Source organism: Nycticebus coucang, chromosome 1 (genome assembly GCF_027406575.1).
Source record: "Nycticebus coucang isolate mNycCou1 chromosome 1, mNycCou1.pri, whole genome shotgun sequence".
Lineage (NCBI taxonomy): Eukaryota > Metazoa > Chordata > Mammalia > Primates > Lorisidae > Nycticebus > Nycticebus coucang.
Window position 1 is genome coordinate 140659292 of NC_069780.1, and position 20972 is coordinate 140680263.

General features: G+C 41.4%; 1 protein-coding gene across 5 annotated transcripts in view; it reads right to left on the reverse strand.

Moving 5' to 3' along the window:
• The window catches only part of MAST4 (microtubule associated serine/threonine kinase family member 4), a 442299-nt gene that overhangs the window by 149150 nt on the left and 272177 nt on the right, over window positions 1–20972 (reverse strand). The window lies entirely within an intron of this gene.

Here is a 20972-nt window from a genome sequence, read left to right on the forward strand (position 1 = left end):
AAATATCCCCCATTATAATCACTTCACCATTCTGCCCCCACCCATGAGTTTGTAAGTAACTCAGAATAAAAAACTCAAAGTTTAAATGCAGTTATTAGTGTTAGGAGAATCTGTTCCCAGCCCTTCAATCCATAACAAAGATACATTTGGCTCTGTCTAAGTAACAGGACTCCAGATCCACAGAAAGACTTTCCTCACTTTGATTTTCCCAAAGACACTGAGATCTCTAAGGTCTGGAGGTGATGGGAATCTGGAAACACTGACTTCATTTCTCAGAGTCCTTTCCAGCTGCTATGGTTTGGAATGACCAGAGTATGGTCATATGCTACCATGTAATTATTGGCTTCTCAAAGATTCTCCTAAAGATGTCTAACCAAGTCAAGGCCCAGAGACTCTAGCTAGTAAAGATGAGGAATATTAAGTGAAAGTTAGATCCAGCATATAGAAAGTTTTTCTTACTCCTTTATCTCACCTAATCTCCAGAGTCTGAAGTCATGGCTTTGAGCGTGGACTGAGAAATATACATACAATGAAATATGTATGTACTATATGTAACTCACAATGATCAGAAATATACATACAGTGACATATGTATGTACATATATAACTCACAATGATCAGAAATATACATACGGTGACATATGTATGTACATATATAACTTAGAATGATCAGAAATCATAATTCCTTAGAATACCTGTTGACTCTTCTATTCATTAGGATCCTTAATCTCCACAGGATATTTCTAGAACACTGCTCTTGCTCTGGTTTAGACTACAAACATTACATGCCATGTAGGTATCATTACACGGCTCTGTGTGTTCACCAACAACAGAGCTGTACCAAAAGGTAGATACTGGTAATTTATGAGCCTGCCAACTACTAAAAGAGGGAGGGGAAAATGCCAACAAAACATAACAAAAAAACCTACTGTTCCCATAGGTTACAGCATGGAGGCTCAGTCTCATTTCACCCAAACAAATCAGATCAACTGGTTTCCAACTTTGATAAAAGCAGACCTTGGAATGTGCATTGAACAGCAATTCACATTTAGTAATGTTTCACATTTGAACATTAAACATGTTAAAGGAGAAAAGCAAGTAAAAAATATCCAATTGCTTTCTTGAAATCCTGATTACAGTTCAGTAAAAGTTCAGATCAGTAATGACACTCTGGGAGTAATCTGCCCCTATAACAACATCCTGCATTCACTACCTCACTACCGCCCTCGTTTCCCAAGTGCCACAGGAGGGATTCTCACTCTTTTAGAAACATTCCATCCTAAAGCATATGCAATGTTCATTCCAGATTTGAACTTGGCAATGATGTACCCTACTGTCATTTTTTTTTTTTTTTGCTAGAGAAAATATGGAACGCCAGACTGCCATGCTAGCAATAATGTACCATGTAATATGAGATTCACAAACTTGGAAGGCACCGCAAATAGACGAAAAGCAAGTTGGCATTCTGTATTAAGATTCATAAACATGTTCACGTCATTTTGGCCTAAAAATCTTGAGTCTGGGAATTTATCCTAAGGAAACAGTCCAAAAGACAGAAAAAGCTATATGCATGAACATATTCGCTGTGGCTGCTTTCATTCAATAAACCTTTATTAAGTGCCTATTACGTGTCAGGCACTATGCTGGCATAAGGTCTGTGCCTCGAGGCATAGTCGGCCTAACATTCGAATAAGTACACTAAGTTACAGCATACTGAGATAAATGCTAACAGAAGACTGTGCAGAAGCAAAAGAAACATTACAATTCCCTGGCTGGGGAAGGGAGGGGAGGAGACACAGAGAGAAACAGTCAGGGAGGACTTTAGAACATTCCAGGTAAAGCTCTTACGATTTCTTCACGGTATTTTCTTAAGATACAAGGTAATGTTACAACATTAAACAAATCCTTTCATAAGATTGTGAAAAACTATTCCTCAATATATTTTTAAAAATAAAAATCATCGACCACGCATTTGCCCTTCGCAGCTCTCAGAGTGCTCATCTTTCTCCCATTGTGTGTGGGAACTGGAGTGTAGTAATCAGTCACAAAGTCCTCATCTGGCCCCCTCAGCCACAGTCCATTCCCGGTCTCAGTTTCCAACTGGACCCCAGCAGGTCCCTAACTAACTGCTAAGGAACTCTGAGTTCCCTTCACTTAAAAAACAAAACAAACACACCAAAAAAATCGTCTCGCTCCTTTGAGAACTTTTTCTTTCAAATGGCCAAGAGCCTCTGAAGAAACTCCTACTTTAAGATTTCAGAAGGTACTATGCTGAATATCAGGCTGAGAAAATCCCAGTTTTAGGGGTTATGTCTGGAGAGTTTTGAAGGAGTATAGACTGGCCATGCTTCGTAATACAGTCACATAGAGAGAGATAACCTGAACTAACGTGGGTCATGCTGCAGTCTACTGCATGTCTGTATTCACACTGCAATTAGAGAAAATTCTGTTCCTGGGACGTGTACAACATCCCGTTCAAGTCAGGACATGCTACATATCAGGTTTTGGAGTCATGGAGACACCTCTTTCAACATGTTCTGTGCTGTACCACGGCCAAAGGGTTTGGCCACACTCCATAAGTGGGGTATGGCTTTAGAGCGTTTACTAGAGAAAGCCAGATCTGAACTTGCTTTCTTTTTTTTTTTTTTATTGTTAAATCATAGCTGTGTACATTAGTGCAATTGCCCGTACCCATTCTAAGATGCACCATAGTTGTGGCCCCACCCATTACTCTCCCTCCACCAAAACCTCCCCCCTCCCTTCATGAGGCGAAATCAACAGAAAAATTCTGGCAATATGAATAATCAGAGTAGATCAACTCCCCCAAGGATTAATGGGGCAGAAACAGCACAAGACTCCATGTACAAACAAATAGCTGAGATGTCAGAAATTGAATTCAGGATCTGGATAGCAAATAAGATCGAATTAGAATCCCAAAAGTTATCTCAAGAATTCAACGGATTCAAAGACCAAATGATCAAAGAATTCGACACATTGGGACAAGAAGTTGCATCCCTCAAAGATCTGAGAAACACAGTAGAATCCCTCAGTAACAGAATGGAGCAAGCAGAAGAAAGGATTTCTGACATTGAAGACAAAGCTTTCGAAAGCTCCCAAACCCTCAAAGAAGAAGAGAAATGGAGAGCAAAAAACAGACCACTCTCTCAGAGAGCTCTCGGATAATTTGAAGAAAACCAATATTCGTCTTATAGGGATCCCTGAAAGTGATGAAGTGGCATCACAAGGCACAGAGTCTCTTCTCCATGAGATTATGAAGGAGAACTTTCCAGACATGCCAAGAGATTCCAAAATTCAGATAGCAGACAGTTTCAGAACTCCAGCACAACTCAACCCAAATAAGACATCCCCCAGACACATCATAATCAATTTCACTAAAGTTAATATGAAGGAGAAAATTCTGAAAGCTGCCAGATGAAAGAAAACCATTACCTACAAGGGGAAGAATATCAGAATAACTGCAGATCTCTCTGCTGAAACCTTTCAAGCTAGAAGAGGATGGTCATCGACTTTTAATCTCCTAAAACAAAATAACTTTCAACCCAGGATCCTGTACCCAGCTAAACTGAGCTTCATTTATGACGGAGAAATTAAATACTTCAACAACATTCACATGTTGAAGAAATTTGCCACAACTAAACCAGCTCTTCAGGACATTCTTAGACCTATTCTCCATAAAGACCAGCGTAATTCTCCACCACAAAAGTAAACCCACCCAAAAAATTTTTGATCAAATTCCAACTTCCACAGTCGCAAACGGATTAAAAATGTCCACTGGTTTCTCGAAAGGCTTACAAATAGTCTCAATTAATGTGGATGGTTTAAATTGTCCTCTAAAGAGGCATAGGTTGGTGGACTGGGCCAATGAACTTGCTTTCTTGAAAGAGTGCCTAGAGAGAAAGATTGAATTTGAAACAATCAATAGAAGGAGAGTAAAATTAATTTAATGTTAATGTGTGTGCCTATATTTGCTAGGTATTGTCCTAGGTGAGAGAGGTTGGCAAAATGTTTCTGTAAAGGGCCAAACAGTTACACGTCACACTTTCTGTCACAACTGCTCAATTCTGCCACTGTAGCACAAGCAGCTATAGACCCCTTAAGTGAACAGGTTTGGTGATGTTCTAATAGAGGCTAATGATAAAAATAGATGGTGGGCCAGATAGGGCCTACGGGCCACAGTTCGTCTATACCTGCCCTAAGTGCTTTACAATCTATTTTATTTAAGGTACAAAAAAGGATGCTGGCTATTTTCTTTATCTAACAATGAAGAAACCAGAAATGGGAGGCAAGATGGCCTGCCCAATTCACATGTCAAAGCCGACCCAGAGTCAGGATTCCAACCGACATCTGTCCAAATCCAAAGTCTGAATTCTTTCTACTATATGAGAAGGGCCTCTTAGATTGAATACAGAGGAAGGAGAGGGGTCAACTTCAACGATAAAAAGACGCCAAGTCTAAATCCTTCTTTCTCAGTTAATATTAACCAATTTAAGCCCACTTACAACAAAATATGGAGGACATCAAAAATGATGGTAAGCAAGTGGAACAATCTCCCCAAAAGAAGTTTCTAGAATATTCAGCAGTAAATTCTGTTATACATAGGAGGAGAGAAACCATATTCTATCATAATGTGCAGATCATGGCAAAACTACAATGTAGTCAGTTACCCTTCTAGAATTCCAACCCTTTCTTCCAGGATTTTGTAAAACAGCTCCATTAATATGCATGTATTCAGTAATTCATTCACCAAATGCCCAGAAAGTACACTTTGTAAGGGCTCTAAAAAAAAGGATGTTGTACTTGTCCTTTAGGAACTTTGGACAGAATCAGGAGGCATGGCAAGCAACTGAATAGTTAATTACCTACTGATCTGAACTGCCTCTTGAGGGCAAACTGTGGAGGTGGTAAGTACAGTTCTGAGCCTGAAACTCCAGGGAGGAGAGGCAATAAATAGAAGCATACTTCTCCTACCTGAACCTTAACAAGGTTTTTTACTCCCTTTTCTTTCCTCTTGAGAGGTTAAAGATTCTATTTTCATTATGGTTGTCCTAATTTAGAATCTGAAGACAAGGTTTCAAGTCCATTCCTGTTGTTTACCAGCCTAAAACTTTGGCACATAAACACTAATGTCTTCACCATACATCAAGAAGGTTCAACAAAACGTTCCTGAAAATCTTTTCCAGATTATATCTCTACGTATCAGATTTTTAACATGTGATTCTATATACCCAACTTTCCAAAAATTGTAATTCTCTGGATGAAATTTAGATGCCCATATATTTTAATCTAAGACATAGAGTTCATTAAATCTTTATAGTAAAGAAAAAAGTTTCAATTATTCAAACTACTGTTTATAAAGTTGCATAATTTAGTTCTGAAAATTAAATAATTTTCCCCAAAGGACAGAGGGGAAAGGAAAACGTGGAGCAGATGGATTCATTGTTCCCCTATGGAGGAAAAAAAAAACATTTCTACACCTTGCAAAAATATATTAACTGGCCTGCCATCTGGCAAGCCTGTTCACATACATAAGGGATAAAGTTTAGATTTTGAGGTTTAACATTTAAGCCTGTAAAGACGTCGTAATTGGAATCTTTCTGAGTTAGCATTAGTACAAATGGAGCATTTCAAGGGAGATCTAAATACAGGTGGAGAAAAACAAGACCTCAAATGTGAGACCATGCTGGGTGACATCACACCCAAGGGCCAGCAGTGGAAGGGCCCGCAGTGAGGGCAGCTGGGCCTCTGAAGAGCTGCCTTTGGAGCTGCCCCAGAACTTTACCATCATCACTTTCATGTTGTCTTGGGTACTATCGATATTTTTCAAAGTTTCCAGAAATCTTACCATTGTAAAACTAGGTAGTTAAAAGAATCTCCTTAAGGGAAAAAATAGGAGGCACATAAAATAGGAGCTTTGTGGTACTATGTGTGTACACATGTGCACACAGGAAAAAACCAAAATAAAAACTACCCCCTCAAAATTTTAACAGTGGTTATGCCTGAGTACTAGAATTTGGGGTGAAGTTTTTTCTTTATGGTTGTTTATATATTTTCCTTATTCACTGTCTAAGCTTGGGTTAGTTTAAAACTTTAAAGGCTGTATAAATTCCACTGAAATTAAAAGTAGTGAAAGGAACTGATAAATTACTTTAGAAATCAAATAATGTACTTCACGTTTATCTTCTGTGTAATGCATATTTTGTTTAATCTTCACTTGCACTGGAAAACACCAATATTTCTTCTGGAGCTCCATATTGATTTTCTAACAGTTATAAACTATGTCATAAAATACATACCTTCCAAATCCCACCTCATGGCCTAGTTTCCTTCCTTAATAGACACCCCCAAATTATTTCTAACCATTCGTCAAATTTGTTTACCTTGCTTCTGATAACTGTTTCCTCTCTGTAGCATCAAAATGAACCAAACAAGTTTAAGCTTTTCTTTCAAGTCCTCATTTTGATGCATTTTTTTGTAACTTACTTAATATTATCAACCAAATAATCAAACTATATGTTAATCATTTGCTCACAAAAATGATTTTTAATCATAATGTACCATGGTGACCTGGACGGGATACTAGAATAGAAAGCGGATATGAGGGAAAAAAATCTTTGAAATTTTAATAAAATGTGAAATTTAATTTTAAAAATGGAGAAGTTGGCAAGACAAAATATCTTATTGTAATCCTATATTAGCATCGAACTATTTAAAAAGATTTGAAGCTGCCGGGAGCAGTGGCTTATGCCTGTAATCCCAGCACTCCCTCTGGGAAGCCAAGGCGGGTGGACTGCTTGGGCTCAGAATTCAAGACCAGCCTGAGCAAGAGACTCGGTCTCTACTAAAAACAGAAAAACTGAGGCAAGAGGAACGCTTGAGCCCAAGAGTTTGAGGTTGCTATGAGCTACGAAGCCAGGACACTCTATCAAGGACTACAAAGCGAGACTCTGTCTCAAAAAAACAAAAAAAAAAAAATAAGGCTTTTTTATGTGTAAGAAGTATTCTACATCTTAAAGTATTCTATGGTACGAGTACATGTCTCTCTCTTTCTCTCTCTCTCTGTGTGTGTGTATATATATATATATATTTTTTTTTTTTTTTTTTTTTTTTTGCAGTTTTTTGGCCAGGGCCAGGCTTGAACCCGCCACCCCCAGGTCTATGGGGCGGGCACCCTACTCCTTGAGCCACAGGCACCACCCATGACTATATTTTTTCAAACTCAGTGAACTACACACCTTTTAAGGTGTATGTAACTTTTACTGTGTGTAAACTGTATCCTGACAAACCTGATTTAACGAAACAATGAACAACAAAACAAAACAAAAAACATTTTAAAACATTTTCCCCCCACTTGCCTGGAATAAATACAAGTGGCAAACCCTGTGTGATCAAGAATCTAGAAGTCTTTGGCCTCCTATAAAATACATCTTCTTTGGGCGGCGCCTGTGGCTCAGTCGGTAAGGCGCCGGCCCCATATACTGAGGGTGGTGGGTTCAAACCTGGCCCCGGCTGAACTGCACCAAAAAATAGCTGGGCGTTGTGGCGGGTGCCTGTAGTCCCAGCTACTCAGGAGGCTGAGGCAAGAGAATCGCCTAGGCCCAGGAGTTGGAGGTTGCTGTGAGCTGTGTGATGCCACGGCACTCTACCGAGGGCCATAAAGTGAGACTCTGTCTCTACAAAAAAATAATACATCTTCTTTAACACAGTACCTGAAGGGACGACTGCTTTCATTCTGTCTTAAGAAGAGTCAGCTATTCCTCAAAAACAGTTCACACATTGTACCACTGAAAGCTAAGAAATAGCCATTGAAGATTTTTTTGTAGTTTAGAGAATTCCGGACATAACATTTGTGTCTTTTGCTTGTTGTGATTATTTATAGTTTATTATTATGCAGTTGCTTTATGTATTACAAAATAGTTACTTCTTAGTTACCTAAATATAGTAGTTTTCCCAAAGGAAAACATGTATTTAAGTGAGTGCCATCAAGTCATCCTTCTTAAAAATAATTAGCAATGGCAGTCAAGAGGAATTACTATATATTTGGGTGTGGGAGACAAGAGTCTTACTTTATCACCCTGGGTAGAGTGCTCACAGCAACCTCAAATTCTTGGGCTCAAGGGATCCTCTTGAGTAGCTGGGACTACCGGTATCTACCAAAATGCCCTAGTTTTTCTATTTTTAGTAGAGACAGAGTCTTGTTCTTGCTGTTGCTGAGGCTGGTGTAAAATGTGAGCTCAAGCAGTCCACCTGTCTCAGCCTTCCAAAGTGCTAGGATTACAGGGGTGAGCCACCACACCCGGCATCTAATTACTATATTTTTAAAAAGGGAAGACACCTTTAAGTCATTCATCTTAAAAATGACTTAAAATCTCCCAACAGATCTTTTCCAGCATGCCCATAACACTGTTCCATATAAGTAAGATACAAGGACTTTTGCACCTTCTAGGAGACGAACTACATGCACTATTACAAGATCAGCACACATTTTGCTATCTGCACAAAACATACATGCTCATGTGACTGTGCAGGATGGTAAAATACGTAGAGGGAGATCTCAGAAAAAACAAGCCTGCGTGTGGTGGGCTCTCATCCATTCAAAGAGGCTGTGCAGAGCTACACCACAAGTAAAGCTTCCATTTAAAAGCCCACCACTCAAACACCATCACAAACTGTGATACTTTAACAGGATGAAATTACAGGAGAATATGTTTACAATTTCCATGAAAGGGGAAGAGAAATCAGCAGGTGGTAACTTTAAAACAAACTAAATCTACTTCTATTTTTCACTCTCTTTCCTCAAACAGCAGGTGGCATTTCTATAGCAAAGATAAAAATGATCAGAGCTTTATAGTCCACAGATATCATTTGAATTGCCAAGAGGCTGCTGTCCTATAAAAATTAAGATACTAAAACCACGCAGCACAAATACTATTTTCAACAATTACAGTATTATTTGGAGTTGTATTTCCTTTGGACATGGGATGGTAACGTTTTTATCAGGGTTCACTCTTTACTACTCTTTACACTCTTTACTGGTGAAATCTGGGGAGAGTTAAGTAATTCCTCTAAGCCTCAATTTTTTCATCTGTTTAATAAGCATAATAATATGTCATGCACAGAGCTGTGAGAATTAAATGAGACACTATAAAGCAGACTGCCTCAGCAGATAATCTCCCTCTCCTCCTCCTGGCCGATGCTGGTAATCTCTTACCAGTTACTGCTTTTTACCATAACTGTGTGTCCCCATTACTTTCTAACTCTACTAGATTGAGCTAGAAGAAAAGGATCATGCCATACATAGCTTTGTTTCACAGGTAGTAATCAAAGCCCTGGTCACATAATAGGCACCCGTAAATATCTGGCACATAAGTGGAAAAAAATGAGGCGACGTGATAAATCCCTAAATCCCGTTCACTGAAGTCAATCTTAGTCAAACTAGGTTATTAGGTTATCGGGTTTCAGAAGGTGATTCAGCCTCATCCACAGCTCCAAGGTAGTAAAAGGGTCACTAAGAGAGGCATGACTCACATACAACCCCCTCCACATATTTTTAAATGTGATTAAGTCCCCATGGTTTGGGGATTCAGCCTCCAGCTCTTGGTTTCTCTGAGTTTTGGCCCAATTTATAATCACTGACTCCTCTCTAGTGCGTCTATGGCAGCAAGTGAGGGAGGAGCTGTGTGGCCTTCAGGACTTGGGGACGACACCCTTGTAAGACATTTTAAGAAATTCAGTCTATGACTAGAAGACAAGAACAAAAAGAGCCAAGCAAAAGCTAAATAGAATAGTAGAATATATACACACCTGGGACCTCCCAACAAAATCCATGATTGCTGAGCCATGAATCTCCTCCAAACATGTTACTTTCTCTGTTAAAAACTTTGAAGTCAAACCAAAGTGGCTGAAGGAACAGCTACAAAACCACTGTCTGCTGGACACACCTATAAGAATGCAAGGTTTGAAAAGCGAAGGTCTTTCTTTCTTCAACTCCAGGCTGGGCACGTACCTTACATGGGAACTAAAGAACTGGCTTGAAATGAGAACTATAATCTTTCTGGAACAATAGGTCATGACGAGCTTCCTTACTGCCAAAGTAAGTGTTTAGAAGTGACTTCTGCTAACTGAAATAAAGTGTAAAGGGCATATATATTTACTCTGGCTTGAACACAACATTTCTGAAGATGTTTATCAGTGCCAAGAATCAGAACCCTTTTCTCTCATGGATTTTTAACCTGGGACCCATTCCAGGGAATATTTGTATATCCTAGGAATGGCATCAAGAAGTTGCATCATATTAATATCTAACCCATTCAATACCAGTACCTTTTGACCCCCCAAACCATCCTAGGTCTGAAGTGAGAAAGTAGACTAATTTTAAGGTTAAATCTCAAAAGGGAAGAAAAACTACAACTGCTCTTATTTAAAGAGCTTCCTTTTAGAAGCCATCAAATAATAAGTCATTGATCACAATGTCAAAGAAAAATGAAGTCTACCTGCCAAGACGAGACCTTGGCAATGGCCACGCTGATAATACACATATGGCATCAAAACCACTGAGATCCAACAGGTGGACCGAAGCAAAGTCTCTGATCTTAAGCCTAGATTCTTATATTAAGAAAACTGCCGTTGATTTTTCAGCCTAAAAAATCCTTGATTTCAATGTCTAATTTACTTGAACTTGATAGGAGAGAAAATATCTATTGAGAAAAAAATGCTACACAACAAATTGTACAAACCACACAGTAAAAATACAGCGACTTGGAAACTTGTATTCCATATTACTCTATAGTCCAAGTCTCTAGGCCTCACACATCAAATCCTAGAACGTACAGGAAATTATAATTCATAAGCATAGAAGCTGATTTCAAGAATCCATCAAGAGCTAACGCACATAAACCATCCCACATTCATCTGTCCTGCCACTGGCCACTACAGCCATTTGAGATCAAAGATGAGAAATCCTTTTGCTTAGGGACTTGTTACGGAAAATGCAAATTCATAATCATCCTCTCAACTTGCAAAGGCAGGTGATGTGCCTACTCAGTTTGTCACATGCTTGCCCTTTGGAATGGATGAGCGAGCCTAGGCTAATTTTACAATGAGCCAGTTTGGGGGTTAGCAAATGATTTGTGTTTATACGGATGGCCACTAGGATGGAGAAAAGTAAGTAGATAAAGTTTGTCCTCACGTGGAAAAAAAAATCTGACTTAGCTTCAGTATCTCTAATGCTTAGTGTTAGATCTAGATAATCTATTAGGAAAAGTCTTTGATTTTTATATCAAAAGTTTTGAAATTAGGCAAGTAACAGTAATATTGTTACAGGAATTACATCTCAAGTTATCTCAAGTTCCAAGATCAACAAGCCACCCAAATCAGAAATAACATTACATAATAGCTACTTACTGGGTATTGTTTTAGAGTAACAAAGGCTTCATTTACCATATTTCCTAGAGGACTTTATTCAGCTGGCAGTTTTTCCCATGACAAATATTTTTTTTCCCTTAACCCTCCATATATCTGTAACAGTGAAATATTTAATAATTTCCAATTTAGATATATCCATCACACTGCATTTTAAGAGACAAGAATGCAAAAGAGGCACAGATGATTTTTACGCAAGCTATGGGTTCAGTGATCTTTTGCAGATTTCACAGTTGAGGGATCTGACAGTGGCTAGATCATACTTTAATAATGACTCTTAAAGGAAGAAATACAGCAATGCCTGAGACATGAATCTACACTGTAATATTTAAAATTAGAGCAGCACATACTAAAGACAGCTTCAACAAATACTCATACAGCAAAATGGGCCCGGTGACTCCACCAATTTCTTCCCTCTCTAATTCTATGACCTAGGAGACCTCAGCAAGTTTCACTAATCTTCTTGTGATCTGCTCATTTCTCATTCTCTCCACCCAGGTGATTCATTCAGAAACTGACGCATCACCGCCAAATGATGCCTGCCGTTGAACTTCCATGTCAGGCTAGAAACTTTCCAGGGACATGGGGAGCTACAGCTTATCTCTGAAGAGCTAACAGCTTATTCACGAACTTCAGAATGCAAATGGTGGCTAACCTACCACATGTCCAGATCTGAATTCTGCTTGAACTTTGGTCTGCACTTACTATTTACTAAGAGCCTATAAATGCTTAACGGAATAGAAGTAATGATAAATGTAAGACCACAAAGCTAGCAGAATGTTAGAAATTCCCAGGGTTCGATAAGAAAGTAGGCAACGGGGTGCTTAAGATAAGCGGTAAACTTTAATGACTGCCTATTATTCTTGCTGACTTATTTTACCTTCAAGTACTGATCAAAGCCTAAATTCTCTGCTAGGGTCTTTTCTCTTTGAAAGAAAACAACATGACTTTTGATATTGTTACATCAGCGTGATTCTGCTGTAATTGCCTTCTCTCATAAGCATGTCCGACAGCCATTAGTGTAGCAAAACTCACACAGGTCCTGTTATTCTATTATAAAGTTTAAGGTCAGCATTTTCAGAATTTACAACCATGTTCATGAAAGAAGGAACTTTGCATTTTCTTTTCCTCTGTCAGCCTGGAAATTAACAAAGTGCCAGAACTACAAGTATTAACAAACGTGTGAACTTTTATTTAGAGATCATTCTAGTTATACAATTTGCCACGTATCACAAAAACCAAATTTCCTACTGACAGAGATTGACTCTGCTTTTAATAGATGGTTTTATACACAACCCTGTGTCTACTTTCATCCAGGTAGCCCCAGGACCATTTTAATATCCTGGCTCTACTACTTAACTTTCAAAGGGATTACTCAATTACCATGATGTCACTCCCAAATGACTAGGTTATACACAGTGAAGACAGCTGAGATTAAAATAGCTTTGTGTGGGTGGCGCCTGTGGCTCAGTGAGTAGGGCGCCAGCTCCATGTGCCGAGGGTGGCGGGTTCAAACCCAGCCCTGGCCAAACTGCAACAAAAAAATAGCCGGGCGTTGTGGCGGGCGCCTGTAGTCCCAGCTGCTCGGGAGGCTGAGGCAAGAGAATCGCTTAAGCCCAAGAGTTAGAGGTTGCTGTGAACCGTGTGACGCCATGGCACTCTACCCGAGGGCAGTACAGTGAGACTCTGTCTCTACAAAAATAATAATAATAGCTTTGTGTACGCTCACATGCACTAGAGACGGTGTTTATGGTGGGTGAGGTTAGGGTCCAGGGCCTCCAGTCTTCATCTCCCTGCCAGACCAGCTATTTCCATTTCAATCAATAGAAGGAGGCCTTTCCAAATGTATTCAGATCCAGTCCTATTCCAAGCTTTCTCCTCAATGGGCCATCTCTGCAAAAGGACCCAAATGATTTCTTGACCACCCACACCAGTCAATTTTTAGCTCAGAGCACAAATGGTGTCCATCTTGAAATTTATGATTCCTCTGTTTTAAAAACATTTATGTTTCTGATCAAAGGATATATGTGTAAAAGAAAGAAAGCAAAACCATAAAAGAATACAATCCCCCCAACCAGTACCTTGAGAGCTAAGGAACATACTCACAGGCCCACGTACACATGCACCCTACAGCAATGAACAGCCCACGCCTCTCCATGGAGAAGATGGGCCATTTTTCAATGTTTTATTTTTTAAGGAACTTCTTTTGAAATCTACTTTCTGCATTTGTATCTCTCCCCTTCTCGCTTATTCTTCTTCCTTCCTCCTCTTTACCCTCTCTCCTCTCACAAAAGACCTACAAATTCCATGAGCAAAAGAATCTGTGATATCCTACTATAAGCTTCCCAGTAAGAGGTTGAAGCATTTCTGTAATGTGCACATTCCTGCCTGGCTTCTGTGTCTGGTGAGCCTCAGATGCCCAGAGCCTGGAAGGGCTGCCATGGTGGGACAGCCAGGCTCCCAGAGAAGTCACTTGAAGCTTGGACTCCAGGCCTGGAGTCTTTCCTCTTCTTTTCTAGGAGTATTCCTGACCAGGCTGGAGAAGGGGTGTTGATGTCTCCACGGAACAGGCAACTTTGGAACTCACCAGAGATGAGAGGAGGATTGAAGGGCCTGTCCTGCCTGCAGGAAACACAGTCAAGAGCTCCAAGAAAGGAGAAGGATGAAAGGAAGCAATTATAAAACAGGCCTGGGCAGAGCACGGAGTGGGAGGAAACGGGTGCAGGACTGGGGAGGGGCAGAGCCTGCAGGTCAGCTGTGGAGAGGAAGGGTAGCAAGCGGGGCTGGGTTTCGGTCTCCTGTGGACAGGCTGCGGGGAGGGGTGGGCACCGGGGGCTCAAGGGGAGACCAAGAGGCAATGGGTGGGGGCCAGAGGCGCACAGAGAGAAACTCCAACTGCAAAATGTCAGAAGGGAGACCCGTAAAGGCTATGGAAAGAACCGGAGCTTCCAGAAGGGAGGTGAAAGGAAACTGTCATTGCCAGTGTGGGTGATGAAGCAGACAATAAGATGAGCAACAGTGAGTAAGGGGATATGATTCAAGAAGCCATGGATGCCGGCAGCGAGGCTTGGGTGCCATGCTGCTGCTGGATTTAGCTCCCCACAGAGAGTCATCACCACCCATGCTCTCCAATTCCTCACTTCACTGCTGTGTTCCAGCCTGTGACACCCCACTGCCACCCCGTCACCCTGGGGTGACTATTCATGCTGAAATCACCCATGACCTACCAGTTCCAGATGCCACACACACTTCCATTTCCACTCCCTGTGGAGGTGGAGGTGCTGACTGTCCCCTGGGATCTCAGGGACCAACTCTCTGGGCTCTCTTCCTTCCTTCAGGGTTCCGCCCCACTGAGTCTCCTTTTCCGTACCTAACTGCATCTCTGCTCTCTCCTTAAATGGAGTATCTTCAGCTCTTCCATACAAAAACCTAACCTATTTCTCAGAGGATCTCAGTGATACTCTTATGCCTATTATTTCTGGTCCAGCCTGCCTGAGTGGCCTGTACTACCTATATATTCCACTGCCTGCCTAGGGGGGCTTTTTCTTTCCTGTCTTAGTACCTTTGATGTTCCCAGATGCCTGTCCCCATCTTCCCACAACCACTCTTTCTCATCCCTTAGGGCTCCCCTTAAATATACCCTCTCAAAAGATCTTCCATTCCCACATTCTCTAACGTAGCTCCCATCCCCGCCCCCTTCTGGTGACTCTCTCATCTCAGCTCTTGCTGACAGTCTTTGGAATACGGATCAAGATTTAGCAATTGACTATACTTGGACACTTGTTTATGGGTGAGCAAGCACCTTGTCTTGCTTACCACTGGCAATAGATACAGGTTTGGACACTGGCTGAATGAAGGAATACATGCCCCATGGTACTGAGCTCACAAAGAACCTTAATAAATGTGGATTTAACTGAGCTCCAGGGGATAGCAAAGCTTTGGGGCAAGTACAAGAACAGGTTGTTGTCTTCCCCTCCCCCACACTCAAAAGCAAGGTGGTTCCCTGTCCCTGGTCCCCCAAATCAAAACCCCACAGCCATCGTGGAAATCATTCTTCTTCCCTCAAAGCCAACAGCTCATCAACCTCTATCGATTTTATATCTTTAATATGTCTCAAAGGCATACTTTCACCAAATTCCTTATTCAGGTGGGAAAACTCTTCAGATGGGCTACCTAAGAAGTGAGTAATTGGCTTCCAGGTGTTACCCCTACTCCCAGAACAACCCTTACCAATGCCACCAGCTGTGTCTCTGACCTGTAAGATAAAGGCCGAAACCCTTGTTGAGAGTGCCTCATCTCTCCTCCCCAGCTACACCACCCGCTTTTTATTCCCATGTTTCAATGACAGTAATAATAGTAACACCTAAAGATTAGAGAGTTTTGAGATGCCAGTCATCACATTAACCATTTTATACATATCAACGCATTTTAATTTTTGTAACAATCTTATGAAATATGTAACTTACTTATCCCTATTTTACGAATGGAATAACTGACATCCAAAGAAGTTAACTTGGCAGCGCTGTGGGTAGGGTGCCAGCCAAATACACCAAGGCTGGCAGGTTCAAACCCGGCCCAGGCCAGCCAAAACAACAATGATAACTGCAACAACAACAACAAAAAATAGCTGGGCATGTGGCAGGCACCTGTAGTCCTAGCTACTTAGGAGGCTGAGGCAAAAGAATTGCTTAAGCCCAAGAGTTTGAGGTTTCTGTGAGCTGTGATGCCACTGCACTCTACCAAGGGTGACAAAAGTGAGACTCTGTCTCAAAAAAAATTAAAAATTAAAAAAATTTAAAAAGGGCGGTGCCTGTGGCTCAGTGAGTAGGGCGCCGGCCCCATACGCCCAAGGTGGCGGGTTCAAAACCAGCCCTGGCCAAACTGCAACAAAAACAAAAAAATAGCCGGGCGTTGTGGCGGGCGCCTGTGGTCCCAGCTGCTCAGGAGGCTGAGGCAAGAGAATCGCGTAAGCCCAAGAGTTAGAGGTTGCTGTGAGCCGTGTGACGCCACGCCACTCTACCCGAGGGCGGTACAGTGAGACTCTGTCTCTACAAAAAAAAAAAAATTTTTAAAAAAAGAAGTTAACTTATCCAATATCATAAAGTCAAGATGTGAACACAGGGGAACTGGCTTCAGGCCCACCCTCTTACCCACTGTGCAACACCACCTCTGTGAACTTTCTACTTCAGCAATACTGAGTTACACTTTTGGCTCTTTATGCTCCAGCAATACTGACCTATGTATAGTTCCTGGAACTCTGTGTTGCTAACTCCGACAGGCCTTTGTACACACCATTTCTTCTGCTCCTGGGAAAGGCGCTGTCCTTATGTTGATAAACACCAGCCTATCTTTCAAAACCACCCAAGGTGTTGCCTTTCCTATGTGGCTCCTCTACACAGACCACTGACTCACTGGCCACTCCTATGCTCACAGGCACCTTGTAAACACTTCTCTATTGCCCTGGTTAGCAATAATCCATTCGTTTATCTTCACTGAAGGCATGCCTATAGCTTCCAGTTTTGGGTCACAGTGCTCAGGTGCACAAAAGGTGCTTAATAAATATAGATTTAACTAGGATTTGGGTAAAAGGGGGGAGTACAAGTTTATTAGCACCTAGAATGGCAGGAGAGAAGACTATTCTCTATACTTGTCATACATTCATGACATACAACCTTGACATAGACTCATGAGCAAAACAAAAACTTACCAAACACTACAGATGTTTCCAAAGAGAAGATGCAGTGTGCATAAAAAATTCAATACATCCTGACAACTACAGCAGTTAGTTTAAGATCCCTGAAGGTACCTGCTGTTCATAGCAACTGCTGAGTAATGTGAATTTGGCAAAAAAAACAGAAAAAAAACAAAATAAAACAACCCCAAACTTCTTTTATCCCCTGGGTTCTCAGAAAAATGCATTTGGAAACTGAAGGCTAGGTGCGTGGCTCACAGCTGTCATCCTAGCACTCTAAGAGGCCAAAGCAGGGGGATTGCCTAAACTCAGGAGTTTGAGACCAGCCTGAGCAAGAGCAAGACTCCGTCTCTAAAAATAGCCAGGCATAGTAGCGGGTGCCTGTAGTCCCAGCTACTCGGGAGGCTGAGGAAAGAGGATCTCCTGAGCCCAAGAGTTTGAGGTTGCTGTGAGCTACGATACCAGAGCACTCTACCGAGGCCAACAAAGAAAGATTCTATCTCATAAAAAAAAAAAAGAGCTGCAAACTGCCCATTGGCTGCTAAAAGAAAACAGGACAGATTTCTGAACATTAAGGTTAAAACCAAGCTTCTTCTAGATTCTCAAGACTGCAGCTCAGAAAAATTAAATTTCAGCCCACCTCAAAACTTAGCAGCCACATTCAGAAATTAATTGTAGCCTTTTACTAACCGTGATACATAAGAGAAAAAGAAAGCTTTATCTGATTCCCCAAAAAGTTTTGAAGCCGATGAGAAGAGAACCCAGAACCCATAAAGACCAACAGAGATGAAAACTCAGGCCAACTTGTTACCATTCTGAGTTGTGAGGGGTCCTCCGTGAATGGAATATCTCCAGATTTGTGAAATTTAAAGTCTCTAAAACATGAAATTGCTACATCACCCTAAAACAACAAATTTTGGTCAAAGTCTGTCCATTCAGGCTAGATTTCTTTCCCTCAAAGCATTAGGCAAAAGGCTGTACTGAGTCTGCCTTGAAAAATAAATAAGGGGGGCGGTGCCCGTGGCTCAAGGAGTAGGGCACTGGCCCCATATGCCAGAGGTGGTGGGTTCAAACCCAGCCCCGGCCAAAAACTGCAAAAAAAAAAAAAAAAAAGAAAAAGAAATAAGGGAAGCAAAGAGAAGGGCAGAGCCATTGACAGTAAGAGAACCATTTCCAATGGAATATGTAAGCTTTAGAGCAAAAGAGCAGACAAAAGCCGGTGTGCCTCTCCACACAACTCAGTGTCTGCCACAGTCAAGACAGCAAACACAGAAGGGCATAATGTGCCATCTTAGGGACACCGCACGAGGGACAGAACATCTACGCTTGAGAGCAAGGCTGCACTCTTTTTCCCCTCAAACTCTAGGAGTTAGAGGCACAGGTTGGGCTGAGTAAGCAGAGAAGCCTAGAAAGTTTTCTGTGAGAGGATAAACGAGCAAACCAGCACCACGCTGCGCTAGCAAGGCAGAAATGATGGAGCAGACCAAAAAGCTTCTGTGATGACAATTTCTACCACAATAAAGGTTTAAAGTGAGAGTCTGAAACCACTTCATCTCCCTTACTTAAGAAGCACAAATGTCCCACCTTCATGAGCACTAAGATGCTCACTCACGGGCTCAAAGCTAAATTCCTTCAATAGAAGCATGAAACTAATATTGCAGAAAAGGTTACTATGGAGTCCTCTGGATTACAGCGTTAATCAGCAAAAATTAGTGGGTAAAATATTTAAAATGAACAATCTGTCCGATAAGTCAGCAAGTGTGCAGCGAAGCAGCCAGGCACGCTCTCAGAGATAGTCCAAGGGCTGAGGCAGGTCTTACTGAGGGAAGAGGCAGGGTGTGCTCACCTAAACACAGGGGACACCCTCATCGGACCTAGAAAAAAGATACAACAACTTGGGACTGGAGAACAACTTTGGAAAGGAGAAATTTTTTTAGGGAACTTCATCAGCTAGGTAAGGAATGAGGTTAGACTTGGACAAGAAAATCGGATTTACAGCAGTTAAGGTGTATCCCAGATGGGAAAGGACACAGAGCCAGAATAAATAATAATAAAGGTATAATAATAATAAAAGGCCGCAGCCACATACACTGCCCGGGAGAGCAGCACACCTGCTCTGCATCTTTCGGAATCTACGTAGTAACCATAAAGCAGTGCTCGTTCCTTGAGATGAACAAGGACCGGAAGATAGCGGAGAGACTCTTCAGGATCAGACTGTGATAACCTTTACTCTTGAAGGGAAGGGAGAAAATCCACTTTCCCCTCTGTTTTGCCAAACTGAAGATACAAGTCTATGACTTGAAGAATGGAAACAGCTTTCCCATGCACTCCCATTTTGCTGGGAAGAACTCAGGTCACTTTAGAACCCAGGTGCTCTGACCCTATGAGTTCTCTGGACTGGAGCGTTTGGGCTGGATCCATACTGCCCTGCCAGAGCAGACTTTCCTAAGAACCGGCTCCAGCTAAGAGTGGAGGCTGCACAGCCAGGACTACACCACTTGGAAATATTTAAAACCAGTGGTCTCAACCTGTGGGTTGCGACCCCTTTGGGAGTCGAACGACCCTTTCATAGGGGTTGCCTAAGACCATCCTGCATATCAGATACCTACATTACGAATCATAACAACAGCAAAATTACAGTTATGAAGTAGCAACAAAAATAATTTTATGGTTGGGGGTCACCACAACATGAGGAACTGTTTAAAGGGTCGCAACATTAGGAAGGTTGAGAACCACTGATTTAAACTCTCCCATCAAACCGAAAAGGCAAGAAGTTATAAGATTTCCTGCCACAAGGAGGAGTGGTCCAGTTCATGTCTAGCGTGTATCTCTCTCCAACTTTGTAAGCTGTTTTGGTGGTTTGATACACAGATGACACAGCTTGAACCAAAATGAGCAATCTCAAAAGAGAGGTCTCTGAACATATTACATGGCAGAACAGCAAAAGCACAGCCACATCATTTAAAAGGTAGAAGGTTAGAATCCAACGTGGTTTAGTGGTATTGAAATTGTTCAAATTGCATTCAAAAGTATGATTTTAAAATCTGCCAGATGTGTCTCATTCACATACACACAGGTGCACATGTGACCTGTGAATACGCCTATGTGTGTATATAGTATATGTGAGAATATTCTAAGATCCTTCTGCAACGTAAGAAATACCACTTAAAATTTGAAAAAAGGCCAAATGTGGCAGTTCATGCCTGTAATCCTAGCACTTTGGGAGGCTGAGGCCAGAAGTTTGAGACCCGCCTGGGCAACATATTGAAACGTTAGCTGGGTATGGTGGGACATGTGTGTGCCACCAGGAGGCTGAGACAGGAGGATCACTTCAGCCCAGCAGTTTGAGGTTGCAATGAGCTATAATGATGCCACTGCACTCTAGCTTGGGCAACAGAGCAAGACTCTGTCTCTAAATAAATACATACTTTTTAAAAGGAAAAACTACTGAGTTTTTCAAAGTATTACATATTTGCATTTACCTTACATACACTACAAAAAGTTACAGGTATAATCAAACAGAAAGAAATGTTTTCTTCTGTTCTTTGAACACTGGAGCCTCAAGATTATGAAGCTCCATCTCTGGTGGCTGCATCCTGTTGATCTGACTGCACCACTGCTCTCATGCATGTTCATGTGTAACTATAAAGCAAGTTTTGAAGAAAAACAAAGAATCTATATTTACACCACTTGGAGGGTGTGCCCCTTTAAAACCACAACAATGCAACTTTTCTCTGCTGGACACTAATGTGGAGAGAGGAGAAATGCCTCCTTCAAATCGGTCTCTCAACACAAGTGTCTCCAAACTAACTTTGAACTACCTTTCACTTGTGGCATGAGT